The 25,379-nt window shown below is 41.4% G+C and overlaps 1 pseudogene; it reads right to left on the bottom strand.

The window, feature by feature from the left end:
• Positions 1–934: 934 nt before the first annotated feature.
• On the bottom strand, positions 935–7,889 carry LOC139184946 (large ribosomal subunit protein eL33 pseudogene; annotated as a pseudogene).
• Positions 7,890–25,379: the final 17,490 nt, after the last annotated feature.

Here is a 25,379-nt window from a genome sequence, read left to right as displayed (position 1 = left end):
GACATTACTTTGCCAACAAAGGTTCGTCTAGTCAAGGCTATGGTTTTTCCTGTGGTCATGTATGGATGTGAGAGTTGGACTGTGAAGAAGGCTGAGCACTGAAGAATTGATGGTTTTGAACTGCGGTGTTGGAGAAGACTCTTGAGAGTCCCTTGGACTGCAAGGAGATCCAACCAGTCCATTCTGGAGATCAGCCCTGGGATTTCTTTGGAAGGAATGATGCTAAAGCTGAAACTCCAGTACTTTGGGCACCTCATGCAAAGAGTTGACTCATTGGAAAAGACTCTGATGTTGGGAGGGATTGGGGGCAGGAGGAGAAGGGGACGACAGAGGATGAGACAGCTGGATGGCATCACTGACTTGATGGACGTGAGTCTGAGTGAACTCCAGGAGTTGGTGATGGACAGGGAGGCCTGGCGTGCTGCGATTCATGGGGTCGCAAAGAGTCGGACACGACTGAGAGACTGATCTGATCTGATATATATATAAATAATGTATAAGCTGTATCCTAAGAGTTTTTTTTTTTTTTTAGGAGGGGGGGAAGCAGGCAATTATAACATGATTAATGTAAGTTATGTGCATGCTAAGTTGCTTCAGTCATGTCTGACTCTTTGCAACCCTATGGACTATAGCCTACCAGGCTCCTCTGTCCATAGGCTTTTCCAGGCAAGAATACTGGAGTGGGTTGCCGTGCCCGCCTCCAGGGGATCTTCCTGACCTAGGATTGAGCTCACATCTCCTCTGTCTCCTGCATTGGCAGACAGATTTTTTTATCACTAGCGCCACCTGGGAAGCCCTAATGTAAGGTAAGTGACATTGAAAAATAATTCAGATTCAAAATAGAACTCTTTTCCATATACTATTTCATAATTGAAAAGTTAAAGTTCTTCAAATTTCATGAAAATTGAAAAGAACATTATGAAAGTGGTATCCTCGGATTTCTAGTCTTTAAATATTTTCAAAAGACATATTTCAAATATATGCACATATTGTATTTAATTTTGGACTTAAAAATTCAGTTCTTAAGTACGCCATTTTGTTCAGAAATTAAAAATGAGGGAAATAAAAATTTAAAAACCAATCTCTATAGGACATTGAAAGGGTATTAGAATGATGAAAAGTGTCTTAATCTTTAAAAGATCTTATCATTTCAACTGAAGTCTTCCCCCTGCTGATAAGGTTTGGGTCACTAGCAGTCTTTCCTGGCAGTCCAGTGGTTAAGACTCTGAGCTTCCATTGCAGGGGGCACGAGTTCAATCCCTGATTGAGGAACTAAGATCTTGCATGTGGCATGGTATGGCCAAAAAATTAAAAAATAAAAAGGTTTGGCTCACTCTTGGTGTAAGAGACACCATCAGTAAGATGTAGCGACTTCTCCATGACGGGGAGTCAGTTCTCAGTCAAATTTTTGCCAGCCATTTCTTTTTCTCCATCAACCTTATGATTCATTAATGCAGTTAATAAAAATGCTTTAAGTCAAGTGTGTTCTGGATGTACAATGGTGCGTAAGAATAGTTTTATTCCATCTTACGGAGTGAAGACGGACAGACAGTCAGCAGTGGAACCAGGGTTAGAGTGGGGGAGAAGTGTTATAGGGCCTTCAACAGGAGCAGCTCACCCACCCCTGGGTATTGGTGAGAATGGGGACATTGGCCCTTATTCTGAAAGAAGAATCCAGGAGAGATCTGAATTTTCTCTCTGCTCACACAGTTCATTTGAAATTTGAGGACAGTTTACACAATTGGCATTGGCAACCCCATCCATTCCTAGAATTCTGGCTTAACCCTAGAACCAAGGAACACCCTGAGTGTGGTGGATTAACTTTGGTTCTGTTTAATTTTCCCAATCATACACATTGGTCTTGAATGATTTCAGCTCCCTTGGGACTCATGTTGTCCCACTTTGAGTATAAACATCATCCCTCCTTGCAGACAACAATCTTTGAGTGCCGTCCAGTTATAACACACAGACAGCCAAGGTAACAGCGGCAAATAGAAATAGAGAAAATACCAAGCTGTTTGCATTGGGACATGGTTACTATGAAATGAGCAAACATTTAATTTTGTTTATTGAGGTCAATGTGAAAGCTGTTGAATCTCTTATAACAACTTTGTGACATTTGATGCATGCCTTTCTGAAACACCTCAAGCTGAGCTTTTTGCTCTGAAATGTCAGAATGTTCTATTCTGGTAAGCAGTCAACTCGTATTGAGTTCTCCCTTTGTGCAGAATGCCATGAAGTGTGGCTGAGATGTATAAGGGGAACGAAAGAGGATACAATGAACACTGGAAGCTGTGAGTCAGTAGACAGTGAAAACAATCTGAAAAGGCTTTTTCTGGTTTTGCTTGATTTCAGACCTGAATTCATGAACAAGGGGGAGAAGACCACCCATACTTTCTATGCGTGTGTTACTTTCATAATCCCCTTCTCAACGCAAGGGGAGGAATTTTTGCCTCCTGAGTGAGGTAATCTCAGAAATGGCAGCCTGAGTCTGGAGCTGTGCACCATCTCAGACCAAGGCAGGGACCTGCTGAACTTTAAGGCCAGGAAGCCTTCAGACAGGGCTTAGAAGAAAGGCAGGTCAACAAGCTCAGGCCTCAGGCCTCTTTTCCATTTACATTTGATGTGGGTATGTTGACAAAATAAAATATTAAGAAATCATGGGAATTCCCTGGCTGTCCAGTGGTTAGGACTCCGCGATTTCACTGCAGGAGGCACAGGTTTGATCCCTGATTGTGGAACAGATCCTGGATGCTGCATAACACAGCCAAAAAAACAAAAAAAAACTGAGAAGTCATAATTGTATAGAGGATAAATGAATAGGCTTTGGAGTTCTGAGATTTAAACCAAGGCTCCACTGTGATCAACTCCATGACTTTGGGCAAGTCGACGTCTGTGAGCCTCGGTGTCCATATCTGTTAAATGGGAGTAATAATATCTACTCAGGTGTTTATTGTGAGGATTAAATGAGATGACTAACATATAAGTCACTTAGCATAGGGCACAGTCTAGAAAAGTTTAATACATGTTAAGCTATTACTATCCATAATTATGTCAACTCTATGGAAATAAAATCAATGCTTTAATTAGGATTCTTTAGTTTGTTAATTTCCCAAATTGCCTAGTCTAAGCAGAAAGTTATGTGCATTCTAACAAATTCAACACAGGAAAACCAAAGACTCATTTATTAATTCAGTTAATAAGCATCTATGGAGCATTTTCTATGTGCTCAGCCATGGGTGAGCCACTGAGGGTGCCGGAATAAAAGTAACAGTTCCCATTTTCTAGGATCTTAAGTCTAGTAGAGCAGGTCAATAAATAGACCGACAATGAGCATGTGGCAAGTGTGCTTAAAAAAGGCAGCTTGGCAGACCTATGCTTTGAAAACACAGAGCTCCTAAGAGAAGAGCACATCAGACCAGAAGGATTACATGGTGATTCCAGTCTAACATGCTCATTCTAAAGGAATGGAAGAGGGAAGTCAGAAACACAGGAGAGATGACTGCAGGCCCTTCCTCATACCCTGCCGAGTTTCCCGCCTTAGAAACTCTTTTCTGCCTGGGCTGGGAGGTTGCTCTTTGGCCTTTAAGATAAATGCTGGCCTTGGACAGAAGCTTAAGGGGGCCAGTCCTCTGTAACTCAGGTGTAAGCCAAGTTTGCAGGCAGGGCAGCCTTGACCATATGCACCTGATCTTCTGCCCTGAATGTTTAGCATTAGAGCTAGGCTCTTTCTTCCCTGCACATCTTTTAAAACTCTAATCTTGGCTCTGATCTCCATGCTTATGGATGGGATCCAGCTACCTCTTAAAGACTTTATTAATAATCTTTTTTGCTCTGGGTGGGTGTCGGTTTGTTTGCTTTTGATAATAGCTTTATTGAGATATAATTCACATATATACAATTCACTCAATTAAAATGTACAATTCAGTGACTTTTAGCATATTCATAGCTCCACCATCACCACAATCACCTTCAGTAAATTTCATCACCTGAAAAAGAAACATTTGCATCCCTAGCTGTCACCCCAATCCTCCTATCCCTCCAACCTCTAGCAACCACTAACCTACTTTCAGTCATTATAGATTTGCCTGTTCTGGACATTGCACACAAGTGCACATTATGGCCTGAATTATAAGCCCCTAAATTCATATGGTGAAGTTCTAACCCCTCAGTGTGACTGTGTATTTGGAGACAGGGCCTTGAGAGGTAATTGTGTTTGTGTGTTAGCTGCTCAGTCGTGTCCAATTCTTTGCGACCCCATGGACTGTAGGCCACCAGGCTCCTCTGTCCATGGGATTCTCCAGGCAAGAATACTGGAGTGGGTTGCCATGCCTTCCTCCAGAGGATCATCCCAACCCGGGGATTGAACCCAGGTCTCCTGCATTGTACGCAGATTCTTTATCGTCTGAGTCTTCAGGTAATTAAAATTAAATGGAAACTTAATGGTGGGGACCTAATCCAACAGGACTGGTGTCCTTATAAGAAGAAGAATGGACACCAGGGCTGTGTGTGCAAAAGAAAGGCCATGCAAGGGCATATCGAGAGGACAGTAGTCTGCTGGCCAAGCAGAGAGGCCTCGTGAGAGACCAGCTTGCCAAGATCTTGATCTTGGACTTCTAATCTCCAGAACCATGAGAAAATAAACTTCTGTTTAAGCCACTCGGTCTGTGATGTTTTATTACAGCAGCCCTAGTAGACTAATGTAGTAGATTCATACAACATGTGACCTTTTGTGTCTGACTTCCTTCACTTAGAATAATGTTTTCAAGGTTTAATCCATGTTTTAAGATATATCAGTACCTCATTCCTTTTTTGACGACAAATAATACTCAACTGTGTGGCTAAACTACATTTTGTTTATCCATTTTGATGGACATTTGGGTTATTTCAACCTTTCACATTCATGTATAAATTTTTGTGCAAACATGTTTTCATTTATCTTGGGCAAATGTATCTTGGAGTAAAATTTATGGGTCATATGGGAACTCTATGTATAACATTTTAGGAACTAACTGTTGTCTGAAAGGTCTACACATTTCACCTTCTCACTAGCAAGGAATGAGGGTTCCGAATTCTTCATATCCTTGTCACCATTTGTAATTGTCTGTCTTTTTTATTATAGCCATCGTAGTGGCTATAATCAGCTCTGAATATTCATTGGAAGGACTGATGCTGAAGCTGAAGCTCCAATACTTTGGCCACCTGATGCGAAGAGCCGACTCATTGGAACAGACCCTGATGCTGGGAGAGATTGAGGGCAGGAGGAGAAGGGGTTGCAAGGAGTCGGACACAACTTAGTGACTAAACAACAGCAACAGTGAGTATAAAGTGGTGGTTCACTGTGGTTTGGGTTTGAGCTTCCTTAATAATGGGTAATGTTAAGAGTCTTTTCAGGTGTTTATGGCCGTTCGTGTACCTTTTTTGGAGAAATGTTTGTTCAGATCTTTTGCCTTTTTTAAAATCAGCAATTAAGTTTTTTAGCCATTAATTTTTAATTTGACGTTTTATTGTTGAGTTGCAATTATTCTTCATATGTTCTGGATACAAGTTCCTTATCAGACATAAGATTTGCCAAACTTTGTTCATTCTGTACATTCTCTCTTCACTTTCTTGACGGTATCCTTGGAAGCACAAAAGTTTTCATTCTGATGCATGTCCAGTTTATCTAATTTTTCTTTTGTTTCTTATGCTTTTGGTGTCTTATTTAAGAAACCACTGCCATTTCTAAGGACATGAAGATTTACTCATATGTGTTGTTCTAACAGCTTCACCATTTTAGGTCTTTTACCATTTAGGTCTTTGATCACTGTTGATTTAATTTTGTATATGGGGTGAGGTAAGGGTTCAAGTTCATTTTTGTGCATGTGGATATCCAGTTATCTCAGCATTATTTGTGGAAAGACTATTCATTTCTCCATTGAATTGTCTTAGGAATTTTATTAAAAATAAATCATAGATTAAAAATTTATTTCTGGACTATCACTTCTATTCCATTGATCTATATGTCTGTTTTTATGCCAGTACCATTGCTATTATTGTTGTTGTTCAGTCACTAAGTTGTGTCTGACTCTTTGTCACCCCATGGACTGCAGTGCGCCAGGCTTCCCTGTCCATCACTAACTCCCAAAGCTTGCTCAAACTCATGTCCATCAAGTCACTGACGCCATCCAACCATCTCATCCACTGTCATCCCCTTCTTCTCCTGCCTTCAATCTTTCCCAGCATCCGGGTCGTTTCCAATGAGTCAGTTATTCACATCAGGTGGCCAAAGTATTGGAGCTTCAGCTTTAGCACCAGTCCTTCCAATGAATATTCAGAAATTATTCCCTTTATGATTGACTGGTTTGGTCCTGCTGTCCAAGGGACTCTCGAGAGTCTTCTCCAACACCACAGTTCAAAAGCATCAATTCTTTGGTGCTCAGCTTTGTTTATGGTCCAACTCTCACTGATAATTGTAGCTTTGTAGTTAAGTTTGGAAATTGAGAAGTGTGAATACTCCAACTTTGTTCTTATTTTTCAGGATTGTTTTGGATATTGTGGGTCCCTTGAAGTTCTCTCTGTTTTTGAAGGGTCGTCTTTCTCTGGTGCCTTGCCAGGATTTATCTGCTCACTGAGGCATCTGGGGTTGACCTGCAAATATGCTGTGTGCTGGTACCTATCTGCCTCAGCATTACTTTGCCTGAATAGACTTTTTCCAGCCCCAAGAGCTGGATCTTGTTAATCCAAGTTCTTCTTCTTCTTTTTTTTTTTTAAACAGGACAAATCCACACTTTTATTTATTTTCAATATGTTTAAATCCTCAAAGGGCACAGCATCACAAGGATTTTGTGTCCAATGGCCTTAGTGGGAAGGTTGCTTTGGAATTTGGCACGAACCATGCCACTATTTCCATGAGCTCGATTTATCTTTCCCCAGATTACTCTGGTTTTGGTAGGTTTTCCACCAGGAGTTACTGTGTTGTTCTTTGCTTTGTACACATAAGCACATCTCTTGCCTAGATAGAATTAACTTTTATCTCGAGCATATACATCTTGACTTTTCAGGAGAGCAGTGTGTTCCCTCTGGTTCCATAGACCCCATTTATAGCCAGCAAAAATGGCCTTGGACCACAGCCTTCCAGACATATTTGTCGTTTTAGAAGTCCTGTTCCCAGCAGGTCTTCACAGGGTCCAAGATGGCTGAAAGAGCTTAATCCAAGTTCTTGATGGGTATCTTGTCAGGGAGGAGATCTAATTCCAAGCTGAACTCTGGTTTCAAATAAGATTGATAGATTTGATCTGATGGTTCACTATAGAATCCTAAGAATTAATTAGGTATGATGGACAGCTTAAGTGTAGTCATGTTATGGATGTTGTTTTTAAATTATAAAAATAAGGAATTCCCTGGCAGTCCACAGGTTAGGACTCTGTGCTAAGGGAGGAAGCAGTTTGGATCCCACAAGCTACATGGTGCTATCCCCCCAAATTACAAAAGTAATGTCATATCCTAAAAAAGGTAAACAGTTAAAAAGCCATAATCCTTTTGTTAAAATTACAGTATAATTAAAGTGAAATTATGACAACCTAGACATAAAGTAAAAGTTATGACCAATCTAGACAGCATATTAAAAAGCAGAGACATTACTTTGCCAACAAAGGTCCATCTAGTCAAAACTATGGTTTTTCTAGTAGTCATGTATGGATGTGAGAGTTGGACTATCAAGAAAGCTGAGTGCTGAAGAATCGATGCTTTTGAACTGTGGTGTTGGAAAAGATTCTTGAGAGTCCCTTGGAACACAAAGAGATCCAACCAGTCCATCCGAAAGGGAATCAGTCTTGAATATTCATTGGAAGGACTGATGCTGAAGCTGAAGCTCCAATACTTTGGCCACCTGATGCAAAGAACTGACTCACTGGAAAAGACCCTGATGCTGGGAACGATTGAAGGCAGGAGGAGAAGGGGACAACAGAGGATGAGATGATTGGATGGCATCACCGACTCGATGGACATGAGTTTGACTAAACTCTAGGAGTTGGAGATTTGACAGGAAGGCCTGGCATGCTGCAGTCCATGGGGTTGCAAAGAGTCGGATATGACTGAGCAACTGAACTGAACTGAAAGTAAAATGATAGTACCAATGATCTAAGGTATTACTGTAGATAGTAATACATTGGCTTCCCTGGTGGCTTAGCAGTAAAGAACCCTCCTGCCAATGCAGGAGACGTGGGTTTGATTCCTGGGTCAGGAAGATCCTCTGGGGAAGGAAATGGCAACCCACTCCAGTATTCTTGCCTGAAAAATCCCATGGTCAGAGGAGCCTGACAGGCTACAGACCATGGGGCCATAAAACAGTTGGACACGACTTAGTGTCTAAACAATAATTCCTCTGTAGATAGAAGTTTTTGTATCATTTTTGGAAATTAACTTGAGAATTCTGCTAGGAATTTTTGGGGTATCTATTGTTTCCCTTATGGTTTGAAAAGTCCTTCACATTTTTTGTTTTTTATTAGGCCATACTGTGCAGCATGTGGGATCTTAGTTCTCCCATCAGGGTTCAAACCTGTGGCTCCCTGTGTTGGAAGTGTGAAGTTTTAACCACTGGACTGCCAGAAAAGTCACACCACTCACATTTTTGTAGACATCTGTGTTCTTAGTTGCTCAGTCATGTCTGACTCTTTGTGACCCCATGGACTGTAGCCCTTCTGTCCACGGGGATTCTCCAAGAAAGAATACTGGAGTGGGTTGCCATGCCCTCCTCCAGGAGGTCTTCCCAACCCAGGGATTGAACCCACATCTCCCACATTGCAAGTGGGTTTTTTACCATCTGAACCACCAGGGAAGCCCTTTTGTAGGCGTAATCAAGCAAAAATCATACTTTGGGGTTAGGAAGAGTTTGTTACATCTTAAGTGTGCATTCACAGGAATATATTTACCTAGATTTATTTTGAGGTTAGGCTAAGATTTAACATGTGGTTTGTCTTTATATTGAACTCTTTCCTCTCTAAAAGCATATGTGTATTTCCAAACGCATCATTTCATCCTTAGAACACTTGTTAAGCCTGGCTACAAATGTTCAGGTTCAATCGATTTGGCTTCTGAGTCATTGAATAAAACATGTCACACCATTTATTAAAACCTGGGCTCTGGCAATCCTGATGCTCAGATTTTCTTCAGGTTGACCAGCAAGGGGCACTAAAGCCTAGCATCTCTTCCCTGTTCCCTCCCAACAACATCAGAGGTTTCAGTAAGAAAGTAATTGGGAATGAATCTGGGAGCTGTGCACTTTTATAGTCAGATCAAAACAGTGGTGGCAGTCTCTTTGATATTTTTTTTAAGGGTATTGATATTTTTTAAATGAGAAAAATTCTGATTGGGTAAAAAGACAACAGAACAATTCCAAATATAGAACCACTCTTTGCTTACAAACCGTAATTCTCCTGTCTACTCAATACTATTAGGTAAACCAGCAGAATCCTGTCATTGCTTTTCTATGAATTACTGCGTTTTTTCCATCCAGAGAACATAATGGCTTAGCCGCATAACGGTTCCTAAAAGGATGAACTACTTGATGTTACGGTGACAAGCAATTATTACAGAAGCCTACTGGTTGGTCATTTTTTCCCCCTTCCCTTTAAATGTTGCCTGCCTATTTATTTCCATCAGCTAGTAAGGATGACTCTTTTATTGTTTCAAATAAAGGATGTCATCTATATGCTAGGCACACATTATGAATAATTCCTTGTCATAACAAGACACGAATGTCCTTCAGAGACAGACACGAAGTTACTGGAGCTGTTTAGTATTTGGTAATGGGCTTTTCTTTTTAATTTTAGCTTTGATCCATGCTTAATCACCTCAAGGTATTGAAATACTAAGAAAGACAGCATTCAGTAATTAGTTCACCAAGCTGGAAGCTAAGACCCACTATTCTTTCATTCTAAATCAAAGAAATAGTTTCTGGAAGCTCAGTCCCCTTATCAATATTACAGAAATGATGCATGTAAAGTTAATTAATTCACAATTAATGTTCAATTACAGGTGAACCAATGTATAATACTCTGATTTTTTCTCAATCATTCCTTTTTCAAACTGGTTTTCTTTTAAGACTTAGATATTTTTGGACCTTGTTATTTGCAGCCTGTGAGAACTGTATTAAAATGGATCACATACTTATTCACCCAGCTCATTACAGCCCTGTTCCCCTCAAATACAATCCTAAGCCTCAAATGGCTGATTACTTAAGAACCCTCAAGAAGTCTTAGCTAAATGATGGACAGTTTGGAGTATGATTTTTAAAATTTTCCCCTCTGCTAGCCAGAATGAGAAACTGGGGATCACAGAGTAAAGATTTTTTAGAGGCTGAGGCAGATATCATCAGTTCAGTTCAGTTCAGTCACTCAGTAGTGTCCGACTCTTTGCGACCCCATGAATTGCAGCATGCTAGACCTCCCTGTCCATCACCAACTCCCGGAGTTCACTCAGACTCACATCCATTGAGTCAGTGATTCCATCCAGCCATCTCATCCTCTGTCGTCCCCTTCTCCTCCTGCCCCCAATCCCTCCCAGCATCAGAGTCTTTTCCAATGAGTCAACTCTTCCCATGAGATAGCCAAAGTATTGGAGTTTCAGCTTTAGCATCATTCCTTCCAATGAACACCCAGGACTGATCTCCTTTAGAATGGACTGGTTGGATCTCCTAGCAGTCATGGGTGGAATAAAAAAGGCAGAGCAAGAGAAAGAAAAGACTGTGGATTCCATGTTCTCTGAACAAATACGAAGGTGATCTGTCTGAGCTACAGTTCTGATGGTCCTGAGGTTGGTAATGCTATCTAACCATCTCATCCTTTGCCTCCCGCTTTTCCTTTTGCCTTTAGTCTTTTCCAGCATCAGGGCCTTTTCCAATGAGTTGGCTCTTAGCATCAGGTGGCCAAAGTATTGGAGTTTCAGCTTCAGCATCAGTCCTTCCAATGAATATTCAGGACTGATTTCCTTTGGGATTGACTGGTTTGACCTCCTTGCAGGCCAAGTGACTCTCAAGAGTCTTTTCTACCCACAGTTCAAAAGCATCAACCTGGTGGCATATTCTGGCATGTAATTTTGGGCAAATGACTTTCTTATCTAAGCCTCAGTGAATTCTTCTATACTGTGAAGATTCACTCATACATTTAACAAATATTTATCAAATGCCTGCTATATGCCTGGCATTGTTCTAAGGCCCAACTGAGGAAATGAATGTGAAGCACTTCAGTTCAGTTCAGTCGCTCAGTCGTGTCCAGCTCTTTATGACCCCATGAATCGCAGCACACCAGGCCTCCCTGTCCATCACCAACTCCCGGAGTTCACTCAAACTCACTTCCATCGAGTCGGTGATGCCATCCAGCCATCTCATCCTCTGTCGTCCCTTTTCCTCCTGCCCCTAATCCCTCCCAGCATCAGAGTCTTTTCCAATGAGTCAACTCTTCGCATGAGGTGGCCAAAGTACTGGAGTTTCAGCTTTAGCATCATTCCTTCCAAAGAAATCTAAGTGAAGCACTTAGCACTGTGAAAATAAATAACGTCAATTATAATCCATTGAGAACCTACTGTGCGCAGTGCACCCTATGCCGTACACTTTAGGCAATTGCTTAACTTCTTTCTGCCTCAGTTTTCCTCATTTGTGAGGGGAGATTTTGGTCTCATATGGCTTTTGTAAGGTTTAAATGAGGAGACTATATTAAATACTTTGAACAGTGCCTGGCACATAATTAATGCCATGCAAATGTTTGCTATCACCACCTCAGTTTCTAAGTAACACCCTGGAGAGGTAAATGTTATTCTCATCACTTGAAGGATGAGTTTACTGAGGTTTAGGGAGGTCAAGGTCAAATGACTGTTAAGTCACAGATTGGTGGTCTTATCTCCCTGGTTCCGAACCCTGTCTATGCTTTTCCTATGGAACCTTGGTGCCTCCAGGAAGCACTGAGCTCCTTGCTTGTGATTGTGCAGACTGTTTGCACATGAACTGTTTGCACAGTAGCTCCAAAATGCTACCCCTGGCTCCTCTGAGTCTCTTCTAGGAGTGCGCCCATGGCGCACACACATGCGCGCACACACACACACAGGCACACGCTCACACCCACTGTCTTTGCACTTAGCACTTATTATGAGCAGTGACTCCTCTCCTCATAGAAATTATGCCACCAGTTATGCATTCAGCAAAGCTGCCCATCCATTGCTCTCGAACCTGAATGCAAATTTAGTTTTTCAGTCTGTGAGCTTTCTCAAAGCTGTCTTCCTGGCTTGCTCATTCATTCATTCATTTCATTATTCATCAAACATTCACTGTGAGCCAAGCTGTGTGCTAGGTCAATTCTTAAATTTTGTGTTAACCACACTCTATGTTTTCTCAGTATATAAAATATCGGATCCTAATTGTGGACTTTGTACAGATGAGTTTAAAAGGACAGAAGGTAGGAAAAGACAATGTTTGTTTGCTTTTCACGTGCCCAAGATGATAGTTCTATCAACACTTCCCAGCTTAAATAAGAAACATATTTTCACACCGTGTCCTTTGTATATCTTCCCCTTAGGAAACACACAGCTACAAATTATATGGAGGTGCTTTAGAGAACAAATGAATCTCCCTCTGAGAATTGTGGGGGAATCTGACTGCTTTAATAAACTATTCTTTTTAACTTGATGCAGTTGAAAATGTTGCAAGTGTTCTAAGGGGTACATTACACCAAGTTGGTGACCCATTTGTGGAAAACCAAGTTACAAAGCCAAAATAGCAATTGTTTCTTTTATTAAAAAAATATAGGCACATTCTCCCTACCCCCACACACAAAGTGCCTGAATGAGGTGGGAGTGGATTTTGAATTCTCAATGTTATACCCCCAAAGAGCTACAAGTTTTGAGAATGCATTTGCTATGTGTTGTTCTCTGAATATTTATTCTTTCTTCTTTTAATAATAATTCAATTCTCCCCTAGGGAAAGGTTTGTACTGGCTCTTGATTAAAAAATAAACCAAAATAAGACAAAAAACAAACAAGAAAATTCCTTATTGCCTTCTTCCTCAATCTTTTGGGAATGTGTGATGTGACCATTGCTCACTACTTCCCTCACCGCTTTTTTCTTAGGGTTTCTTTTTGGAAATGCCCTAGAACATGGTATTTCTTAGGCAATAAAAGCTTCCACTTGGCTCTGTTAGGAAATACAGAGAGAGAGCATTGTAAAAGGAATTTTAATTATTTCTGTTAATTGTCACTATTTAGAGGTTACCTTGAGGTTTCTGTCAAGAATTTCAAGTATGGGGCTAACATTGAGAGCCAAATGGCAAATTAATATATGACATGTAAGAAATATATACAAAGTGTCTTAAAGACAGAGACGTGTTAAAAATATTTGTCAACCACTATGATTCTTTTGCAATGCAGCAGATCGCCTGCAATGCAGGAGACCCAAGCTCAATCCCTGGGTCAGGAAATCCACTGGAGAAGGAAATGGCAACCTACTCTAGTATTTTTACCTGGAAAATTCCATGGACAGAGGAGTCTGGTGGGCTACAGTTTGTGAGGTCTCAAGAGTTGGATATGAGTGAGCGACAAACCACCACAATGATCAGAACAGATGTTACAGTTTCAGCTTTCATACTTTCATTGCTGGAATGTGGCAAGGTCTGTGTTTTCCCGGGGAGATAGGAGCCAGGATGACCAGTGAGACAGGAGTCGGGACAGCATTCCTTTAGCAATTAGTATAGAAGCATTTCCATAATATAACAACTGGTTTGTAGAGGTGGATTTTCCAAGTGAATGAGAATCTTGCATGGGAATCTTCCAAATAATCCTTCACATTCTTACTTTTTAATTGCAAAGGGATGCTGTTTCTTTAAGATGTCCCACAAACTTGTATAAGCTTAGGCACCCCCAAATCAGGTTTTAGACCCCCAGATTGGCCACAACTGTGCATACCAGATGATTCCCAGCCCAGTCAACAACTGGATGGCAACTAGGGATGGGGTCTAGAAGGGGCTAGCTCTGGCCATGCCTATGTGGGTGCCCACTGCCCACTGCAGTGGGTGCTCTTGTCCAAAGTTCTGACTGGTCTTCACAGAAGGTCGATCCACTTTAGGAAGTGAATTCACTGGGCTATCATTATAATTATAGCCTGCTGTCATTATAATTTCTTATAATCTTTCATCAGACACAAATTTCTTCAATTTCCTGCTTACCAAGAGACCTTGTGATTTATCTTAGCTCCTGCTGTGGCTGCCTTTGATAGGCTGGCCATCGGATTTAAGGGTGTAGTCCCTCAGGCAGCCCTATTTCTCAGAAAAAAAATTAATAAATTGATATTCTATTTTAGTAGCCATTATTCTAATTACCTGGTCAAAGTGAGTCCTCTTGTGAGAAACAACTCTGCTAAGGTTTCTGAGCCCATGAAGCTGGACTTTGGATCATGACAAATGGACTAAAATCAACATCCTGTCTCCAGGGACAGAATTCTCCAGTGCATTGCCCTTGGCCTTCAGCAGTACTTTTATTTCAGTAGAACTGTTTATTTGTCTCCCCCACTAGACTGTAAACTCCTCAAGAACAGGGGCCATCTGTATTTCAAATAGTATAAATACATAACAGAGAGTAAGGGCTCAACAAATATTTGATGAATGAGTGAATGGTATAAGAAAAAGTGTGTGATAATCTTTGGATATTGGTAAACTAGTAGCAACAGAAACTTTTAGCTAAATTTACAAAATCACTTTGCTTTTAACCAATTTATTTTTTCATTAGAAAAGTATTCATAATGCTCTGTGGGTTAAGGATCTTTTACCTGTTTGTTGACAAGTCATATGAGATGTACTACAAACTTAACCATGGTTGATATAAAGTCATCTCTCCTTAAAATTTTTTTTTCACTACAGTATAGTCCCTGTATTATTTTATGCCTACTAGATCTGCAAATATTTAGGGGAATTGAAAATCATTTTCTATTTGGCATTTAAAGCTAGTGATGAGAAGCTAGTTATAGTAAGAATAAACCAGTCCTGGGATGAATTCCTTTGTTGAAAAATGTGCAAAATAACCCAATTGAATGGTATTGATGTCATTACACATAATTTTCGTCATTCAGAAAAATTTATTCTTGGTTTTAAAGCACTCATGCACACAGATACACATTATCCCACTACATGAAAATGTTGAGGCAGAAATTCAGGGAAAGAAAACAATTCTAATGAAAATAGCCTTTTACAAAAGAAGAACATTCAGAGGCAAATGAATGAACTGCATGATGATGAGAGAAATCAAAATGAAAAGACTTCTAATCCATATCAGCACACTCCTCTGAGATTCTGTTTCTGAGTCTACTGTCTTCTCAACCCTTAAGGATATGAGTAATCTAAGAAAGAAAGAAAAGGAGAGAGGGAAGGAAAAGGGGAGAAAAAAGCCACAATAAAGTATGAGTGTGTGCGTGCACTTGGGTGTATGTGTATTAGGGACAAGAAGATGCTTCACAGCTTAATTCTTCTATTTTCTCAAACTTGAAAACCAAATCAAACACGCTATTCCTCTATCACTAACGTATCTTCTGAGAAAAAAACCTTTCAGGTATTCTGAACCATATTGCTGGCTCTGTAACTTGCCTTATTAAAGAACCCCAAATGGAGACAAACTACGATGCATTTATTAATACTAGGGGGCAATTAACTACCCAAAGTGAACAATTAATATTTCCAAATCAGTTGTTGCTTGTTAGACTGATACTTCGTGCCTCTCAGAGGGGAGACAGGAAACTTTCTAGTCTCAAGCAGATATCATCTGGTCTTCATCTCTGCATCATTTTTCACTTGTAGCATGATGACCAATGGTACCCATGCTAGAATATCAAGAACTGATTTTATTAGCAGGATGCACAACTCACAGGCAACCTGGTATCACCTTAACTGTATAAGAGCTGAGTTTGGGAGAAAAGCAACCATTTGGGAATTGTGTTTGTATTGAGAAAGAGAGGAGTTAATGGTGTTTGTTTTCATAAGCCGAGAGGAAGTGATCAACCCTGTGGATTCTAAAGTTCTAGCCCTCAAGTGCTTTTCACATTTCCTCTTTAAGGCATCAAGCAGCTGTTTCTCTTGGGAGGGCTCCTGGAAGCCAACTGAGTTGAACACGGGGTAATGGAATGTGGGCTTGAAGAAGGAATGCTGAGATTCAGCTTATAATCACACACACACACACACACACACACACACACACACAGTCCTCAGAACCTGTGAGCAGCTCAACTGAAATTCTTTTTTCCTTACAGCCAGGCAAAGCAAGAATCTACCTTCCCTGTGTCAAGGGGGGGCGACCTTCCTCAGATCTCCTGCAGGGCCTGTGCTCTGAGGAACCCTGCAGACGCACAGCTGTGATGGCTGCCTCTGAGACAGCAGCCACCAGGAACACAACCCCAGGAGACGCGACAGCCACACAGCAGCAGCGGCTTCTTCTCCAAATGGCTGTCTGAACGCAGCAGGAGTCCTCCTTGTTACAGAAACTGGAAGCCTCTCCTTGTCCTCCTTGTTCCCCACCACAGCCTGCCTCCTCCGGGCCGAGCTGCCATGAACTCCTTAGCACCAGGAATACCGGCCCCCTCTCAATTCAGTCCAGTTCAGTCACTCAGTCGTGTGCGACCCTGCAATCCCATGAACTGAAGCACACCAGGCTTCCCTGTCCTTCACTATCTCCTGGAGCCTGCTCAAACTCACGTCCATTGAGTCGGTGATGCCATCCAACCATCTCATCCTCTGTCGTTCCCTTCTCCTCCTGCCTTCAATTTTTCCCAGCATCAGGGTCTTTTCCAGTGAGTCAGCTCTTCGCATGAGATGGCCAAAGTATTGGAACTTCAGCTTCAGCATTAGTCCTTCTAATGAATATTCAGAGTTGATTGGCCCTCTCCTGGAGTGTGTTATCACTTCCTGCCACTGAGTGTGTTCCCTCAGCAATATTGGGCTATGGTATTCTAACATGGTGGTCTTGTTGAGGCTGTGGGAAGGCCCTGCCCTGTGAATGGAGCTGGGCTCTCCTTCAAGGAAGGGAGACATTTTCTAGTGTCAGATGTGCAGGGAAAACATGGGCTCAAAGACAGGAACCTGGAATGTCATAGGGGATTAGGTCTGGGCTTCCAGGAGTCTGAGCACACTTCCCTGCAGGGTAGGAGGGGTCAGTGATCTTGCCACATGTATGCAAGCCTAGAGCTGGCAAGGCAAGTCCAAGAGTAAGCTCCAAACTCAGGGCATTTTATACGGCTGTGTATTATTTTATTTCTTTTGCAGTAGGACCCTCTTTAAATGCTCCAGCCCAGTCTCTCCCACAGTGTTTTGGAAAATTCAAAGAATGGTCTTGGGCCAGTAGGTGAGAGTAGAGTTATAGAGAGGCCATATCCCCGAGGCTGGACTTGGGGGGATGGTCATAGGAGGGACTCCAGATCTCTACCAAGTTAGTCCCCTGTCCTCCCGCTTGACTGAACAGTGGGCTTCCCTAGGTCACTTCTCCTCATCCACTTCTACAGCCTTCCCAGTAACCAGCACATGGATAATTTCAACAATGGCTCTCATGACTGCTTTAAAGCAGGATTTCAAGTTTCCTGATCCTATCCAACTCTCTCATCTGATGTGCCAACTGAAATGCCCTGTTTTCATAGGTATTCAACATATGGGATTTATACCATCAATAGGGGTAAAAACAGCATATACTCAGTGCCAACAAGAGAGAGAACACAGCTTTAGACAGCATATAGTCACCAATCATGGTCCCTAAGGAAGAAACTATTTCTCTTTTTGGGGTTAGACTAATTTATACAGAAAATATACATATATATCTTAAAAAAGCTGTGTCTAGCTGTAGATGAGCCAATAGCATATGTGTTCCTAAGGCACCCACAGTATAGTCCACTAAAGAAAAGAGAGCAGAATAAAATATAACATGCTTTTTTTTTTTTTTTTTTGTAGTGGCAGCTGCCCTTTTTCAGAGAAATACTAACTAGATATTGAGGTCATTCCTGAACCTATAAATTGCCTTGTGAGTGATAAACACTCTTTCTGTGAAACTTACAACAATCATTGGTGTGTGAGGCAAGTGAAAGAGGACTTGGGATGGATGAAAACACGCACTCTCCCTGGCCTTGAGAAATTAGATTGAATGCTAGGAATTGGAGTCTTTGTTGTAGGAGAGAGATTCTGAAATCACTGGGGCATGATAGTGTTCTCAGGCTCATTCCAAGTTACCAAAGTGAAGGGTCCAAAGACACTCAGAATCTCATAAAGTGTCTTGCCAAGAAAAAATGGAACTTTGCCTTCTTGGCTTCCAAAAGGAGGGTTTCCATCCAGGTTCCCACTGGAATGGAGAAGTCATTCACATATTTTCCCATCCTTGCTGGTCTCTCTGAATCACAACGACTTTATTTTAGCTTGTTATTTACCAAAGGAAAATGGCCCCTTAAAATCAGGCCAAAGACCAGTCTTCAGGTTAAAAAAAAAAAGTTAATTAAAAAAAGCAGGGTATACTATTGCATGACTACCACTATGGAAGAAAAATTATGCACAGAAAAAATACTGAGAGAACACACGTCTCATCTCCCGTTTCGGGACTCTTCCAACTGTTTCTTCATCTTAAGCCCAAGAACAGAGAAAAACAATCTTTAATGGAGCAACAGAACTCAGTGATTACCCAGAATCTGATGGCTTTAGTTCTAGCAGATAATTTTTTTTCCCTACGATAACTTTAAATATTTTACAGATTTTTTAGAGTTTGCCAAAAATAGGTCTGTGAAGATCATGCAATATTTTGTTTGTGAGAGAGGAAAAGAGATAAAAACATAACTTAAAAAAAAAAAAAGATGACTATGCAGGCAAAAATAATGCTATGGGATTTTAAATCCCATGCCTGGAGGTCTGAAGCTGATAACTTTTCCTGACCCCAAGGGGAAGATATTTTCCTTTCATGGGGAGCACAAAATCGTTGGCCATGCTTTCTCTCTTCCTTTGAAGACCATCTTGCCCCCCTGCTAGGGTAGGACAGATCAGGTGACAGTAAACCCAATCTGGGGCTTAAATTAAAAAATCTTTCTCTTGATCGCGTTGTAAAGGCTTCAGCTGCAAGTTGGAGAGCGCTGCGAGCTGGCTTGGCAGCAGAGGCCTGACACAGGGAGTAATGCCTGTGGTATGAGGGGGCCATTACCCACCAGCAACCTCGAGTGTGGGAAACTATTCATTCCTTCAACTCAGGGAAGGCAGCCCAAACTCTGAAAATCTGATATTCTCCTTTTGCCAAAGAGCCAGCTACAAGATTCTGGGATCCATCACTATTATTATAACTGTAAGGGAAAAAAATGACTTAATTGTAAAACAATGACCTCACCCTAATAACCATGGTCTAATCATTTCTAAAGAAAGCTGCCTTTTTTTCGTTCCTGCCAACTTGCAAATGAAGCAAATTATGTTGGAACATGATTATATTCATTAGTGATTATTCCATGAAAACAGTGAGGATTTGAATTTACCCTCCACTTAACCCACACAACTAACACTGCTGTGTAGATCTTGGGCCTGGTAATTGATGCTGTATTAGGAGACTGTTTGTCCCAAGTTATGAGCAAACACGTATGCTTCTCTCAGTGAGATGCTGGTGCAGGTGAGAAAAAGAAAGCAAGTCACCAAAATGCACCTCATCTCAGAAGCAGGAATTATTTAGTTTAGAATCTTTGGATGATATTTCTCTGATTTAACTCTGTATTTTTCTATGGGAAAGAATGACCCAAGGGATAAGCCCACTCTCTCATAGTCACATGTCAACATTCTAAGAGGCTGAACTGACGCAGGTCACGCTGAGCCAGCCTGAGGGCTGGTTATGCCCTGACATCCGTCGCCTCCCACGTAGGCTGTGCCCAAGAGGTCACGTGAGGTCTGCTGGATGTCTAAGCATCCCCTTCTAGGGGAGGCAGAAGAAAGAACAAAGGAGAAAAGAGAATAGAAAAGCACTATTACAGAATGACAGTATTTCCTAAAGTTGATTTCATTAACCGTTTTTGAGCTGATCTCTACCTTATTGCTGAGAGATTGGTTTGCAAGGTCCCACTTCTACAGACTAAAGAAGTAAAATGGAGGACAAAGACGGCGGCAGAAGGACTTGCTTGAGATGGATTAGCAAGTCACAGCAGGACTTGGAGAAACATTCAAGTTGTCTGATACATGCCCCTGAGCTCTGACAATGGAAGGAAGTTCAGAATTTGGAACGAAAGAAGAGGCTAAACCACCTTCTTTTTCACAGTGGTCCAGCTGGTCAGACTTCTTTCAGATCCACGCCCTGAGTCATGGGAGACCATGTGGGCGGCTCAATGCTAAACTAGCACTCCCTCGAGGGAATATCCCATGGCCAGGTCATGGTGAGAATGGGTCAGAAGGACCACATGATGTTATATTATGATTTCCTTTAGGAAATGCCAACACCCTCAAATTATTTAGCCATCTGAGTCCCTACAGAAGAACAATCTTCACCTTAGACCAAGGATATATCTCTCTCAGTCAAATAAATATGCTTGGAATCAATGAGCAAAAAAGTCTTACCATATATAAATTGTGAAGCCCCTCAAAGTAGGATGCAGTGATGGAAGTTAAATAATTCTAATATCCCTGGTTGAGACAACCATCTGGCTCGATAAACTCATAGGCCAGTAAAGTGCTTGGTATTTTGTAGGGCCACGGTTTGTGTCTCTGCTTCCATCCAACTTTGACCCTGCCCAGCTTCCTATAGTCTGCCTGCTGATTTGGTTAGTGAATGACAATTTCCACAGTAATTTTTTGGAGTTATTTTTGAGCTGATCCACATTGATTTTTTCCCAACTAACTTGAGGCAGAAGTTGAGTCGTAAGAGAGAAATGTATACAGTGGTGATAAGTGTGCATGTGTGCCTGCTAAGTTGCTTCAGTTGTGTCCAACTCTTTGCAACCTCATGGACTGTAGCCCCTCCAGGCGCCTCTGTCCATGAGATTCTCCAGGCAAGAATACTAGAGTGGGTTGCTGTGCTCTCCTCCAGGGGATCTTCCCAACCCAGGAATTGAACCCAAGTCTCTTACTACTCTTGCACTGGCAGGCAGGTTTTTTACCACTAGCACCACCTTGGAAGCCCCAGCTATAAAAGTGACACATCTTTGGATGGTGGCTTTTCAATTCTCTGCCTCCTGCTGAACCTGGGAACAAAAGTTGCCATCAACACGGACACCAGTTATAAAGTGTTTGTTTGCTTTGTTACTTGGACTATTCAATTCTGCTCTTGAGGACAGGAAAACAAAGGAATAAAAGAAATCCACAAGAAACCTTAGGCAAAGATAGTAAGTAAGGTAGTTCCTTATGCCATAGAGGCAAAATTTATAGCATGTATTATGTATTTGTATGTATGCAAAATTTATAGCATGTATTATGTATATGTAGAAGGGAATTTAGAATAAGCTAAGATATACTGAAGAGAAACAGAATAAAGGATTACGTGATACAACAAAGAAAGTCACCTATAGATAGAAAGGGATGGGAATATCAAGTCGTAAGTCTTGATCATACTATCTCTGGGCTGACAGCTACATCCCCCTCTATTATTACCCACTCATCAGCAACCCTCAATATAGTCCTATTCTGGCCCCTCAAGATCTGTGCTCAAAAGATGCAGATAACATCTATGGCTGTTTAACATGGTAACTGGTAAGCTGCAGAGTGTGGTCAGGGGTCCTTGTCCCTGGGTCTCTCCAGTTCTGTGTCATTGGTCCAGGGTGCCTTCCCTCTACAGGCTCCCTTGCTCAAATGTTGACTCTGACGCTATAACCACCTCGTCAGTGTGGAGAAAGAGACAGGACACATGGATCTTCATAATCCGGGATTCAGGTAGGGGTCCTGCCACTTGCTTGCACCTCCCCCTCATGAACTTACCCTGTCTCTTTCCCCTTGCTTTCCTCTCCGAGAAGTGAAGTGAAAGTTGCTCAGTCAAGTCCATTGTTCATGACTCCACGGACTATAACCAGCTAGGCTCCTCTGTCCACGGAATTCTCCAGGCAAGAATACTGGAGTGGGTTGCTATGCCCTTCTCCGGGGGATCTTCCCAACCCAGGGATCAAACCCAGGTCTCCTGCATTGCAGGAAGATTCTTTACCATCTGAGCCACCAGGGAAGTCTTCAATCAATTGCATAAACTATGATTCTAGCATCTTAATTCAGTCTTGTACCTTCCTGTTTTGTGACCTTTGAAATAGCCTGGGATAATTTCCCACACCCCACCCCACCATTTTCTTCTCACACTCTTACTATGGGAGTGTGAAGGCCAAGGTGCTATGAAATTCTTAACAGTCCCTGTATTAGCTTATTACTTTCTGAGTCCTGACATTCATAATGAGTGAACAAGGTCTTCCAGAATCTTTGTACAGAAGGAAGTAATTTTAAAATATAAGGAGAAAAAAAATAAGCCTACTGTGCCTCTGCAAGTTTCATTTATGTTTTCATTAGTTGTAAAGACATTTCAAAGCTTGACTAACTCTCCACCTATAAGCTTGAAGGGTCTGAAAATACCATGTAACTAGCCAAGGGGGAAAATTCAAGGCCATTTTGGAACGAGGAAGAGCTCTTCTGAGAGTCAAGGCCTTGACTCATGAGATTTCTCCTACTATTTCCATCTACTATTATTTACTGACTGTAATTGCTAGAAACATGTTTGTACTGGTCCCTTTAACAAAGTGGGTCAAAATTAGGAGTTGTGGGTTTGACTCATCATAATATATAAGAGTCAACCCTAAGGCCTCTGGACATGTTATTACAGCCTAGAAACTGCTGAATTAGTGTACAACTTAGACATCTAAAACCAAGCACAAATACCTCTTTTTAAAATTATACAGCTTCTAATCAGTTTAACATGTTCTGTGGCAAATAATCATTCCAAGGAAACAATAGTATTAGTTATCTCTCTGTAATTGAGTAGGTCAGAAAGGACAAAAGAGGTTATAGTAAGAAAAAATGTCTTTTTGATTAGAGAGAGTTTATTTTTCTGATTTTGTCTTTTCTTTCAATGACTTGATTGCATGTGACCAGATTAAGCATATGATTATATAAGGTCAGCAATCAGGGTCTGTTCATATCCTTACAACCCCTCCCCTTCCCCCTACCACCTACCAGTTGCCTTTAGAATTTTTGTTCTGTGCAGAACTGAGTTTAAGTTATGTGATTAAAATGGACACATCCTTATGACACAAGTGGCCCTGAGGTATGGACCATTGTTCTCATTAAAAATCTGAGTTTAAATTTTACAGTAGAGGTGCTGATTGAGGGAGACAAAGAGTCCATGAATTACCAAGAGATGGTTACAGGATTCTCCAAAACGAATTATTTTCTATTATTGTTGTTGTTCAGTCGCTCAGTTGTGTCCAACTCTTTGCGACCCCATTGACTGCAGCACGCCAGGCTTCCCTGTCCATCATTATTTCATAGAGCTTGCTCAAACTCGTGTCCATTGTGTTGGTGATGCCATCCAAACATCTGGTCCTCTGTTATCTCCTCCTCCTGCCCTCAATCTTTACCAGCACCAGGGTCTTTTCTAATGAGTTGGCTCTTTGCATCAAGTGGTCAAAGTATTGGAGCTTCAGCTTCAGCATCAGTCCTTCCGATGAATATTCAGGATTGATTTCCTTTAGGATTAACTGGTTTGATTCCCTTGAAGTCCAAGGGACTCTCAAGAGTCTTCAGCACAGTTCAAAAGCACCAATTCTTCAGGGCTCAGCCTTCTTTATGGTCTAACTCTCACATCCATACATGACTACTGGAAAAACCATAGCTTTGACTAGACAGACCTTCGTGGGCAAAGTAATGTCTCTGTTTTTTAATATATGCTTTTCTACTATATCTTGGGCAAAAAATAACCCATGGACCCATCAAGAGTGAGTATAGTTCAGATATTTTTTAAATAGCTGAGAATCATGATTTTCAGGCTGTGTAAGTTTCTTTTCTTTTCTTTTTTTTTTGTGGGGGGTGCTTCCCAGGTGGCACTAGAGGTAAAGAATCTGCCTGCCAGTGCAGGAGACACAAGAGATGTGTGTTTGATCCTGGGTTGGGAAGATCCCCTGGAGTTGAAAATGGCAACCCACTCTAGTATTCTTGCTGGAAAATTCCATGGACAGAGGAGCCTGGCAGGCTACAGTCCATGGGGCCATAAAGAGTCGGACACTACTGAGCATACACACACACACACGGTTTTTTAACTTAGCTTTAGCTCTGGCTCCAGCTCCAGTTTCTTCTTGTCCTTACCTGCCTGCCCCAAGTCAGCTCAGTGAAGCACAGACATCCCCAGGAGAGGTCAAGGGTCATGACAGACACTTGATGCCTTGCAGAAACTTCACTGGCAGAAATCAAATACGGATATTCAATATCAATATGCACACGGACACACAACTAAATCCAAACTTACAAACCATTTGAATCAACTAAAATTTCTGCTAAGCTTGCTAGTTTTTTGTTAAAGATGTTTCAAAGGGACTACAATGCAGAATGTATGTTTCAGTAGAAATAAGTAATTCTTATTGAATCTGGTTTTGCTTTAAAACTAAATTTAGGACCTTTTCATTACCTTAAGTGGTTCTCATTTTCCAGCAAACAAGACTAAACAACTCTTTTCTCTTTTTGTGTGACACTGATAAATGAAGGGAAATTTAGATAATTTCAATCAACGTGTAATTAGTTGCTTAATGTCATTCTCTCTTTCTTGTCTGTAAGCACGATGAGGGTAAGAAGTGATTCTTTCCTGTTCTTGTATGATCAATGGCTGATATACAGTATACACACATAATACATATTTTTAAAAGATGTAAGTTGGCTTCCTTGGTGTTTCAGATGGTAAAGAATCTGTCTACAATGGAAGAGACCCGGGTTCCATCTATGGGTCAGGAAGATCCCCTGGAGAAGGGAATGGTTACCCACTCCAGTATTCTTGCTTGCAGAATCCATGGACAGAGCAGCCTGCTGTACCCCACAGCTACAGTCCATGGGGTCGCAAAGAGTCGGATACGACTGAAGTGACTTAGCACACACAGGTGGATATTTGGATGGATAGAAGAATCAAAGGAAAGAATGAAAAGGATCAGATGTGGGAGTCGGGTGGATGGGGGCTCCCGCCTGCATGAAAGCTCCTGGCAGATTAGAGGGAACAGCAGGTTGACTCTGCTGTGTGATGCTTCACAGAACCTAGAAGAGGCTGGACTTCAGGATCAGACAGACTGGGTTTCAATCGTTGCTCTGTCCCTGCCTGTGGCTAATTATTTAACCTCTCTGTGTCTCAGTTTCCTCATCTATAAACTGGAGACAATACCACCTGCATCAGATCTTTATTATAAATCCCAAATCATACATGCTCCATAAAAGTTT

Source organism: Bos indicus, chromosome 9 (genome assembly GCF_029378745.1).
Source record: "Bos indicus isolate NIAB-ARS_2022 breed Sahiwal x Tharparkar chromosome 9, NIAB-ARS_B.indTharparkar_mat_pri_1.0, whole genome shotgun sequence".
NCBI lineage: Eukaryota > Metazoa > Chordata > Mammalia > Artiodactyla > Bovidae > Bos > Bos indicus.
The sequence above is the reverse complement of the archived record's forward strand: the minus strand, read 5'-3'. Positions and strand labels throughout refer to the sequence as shown.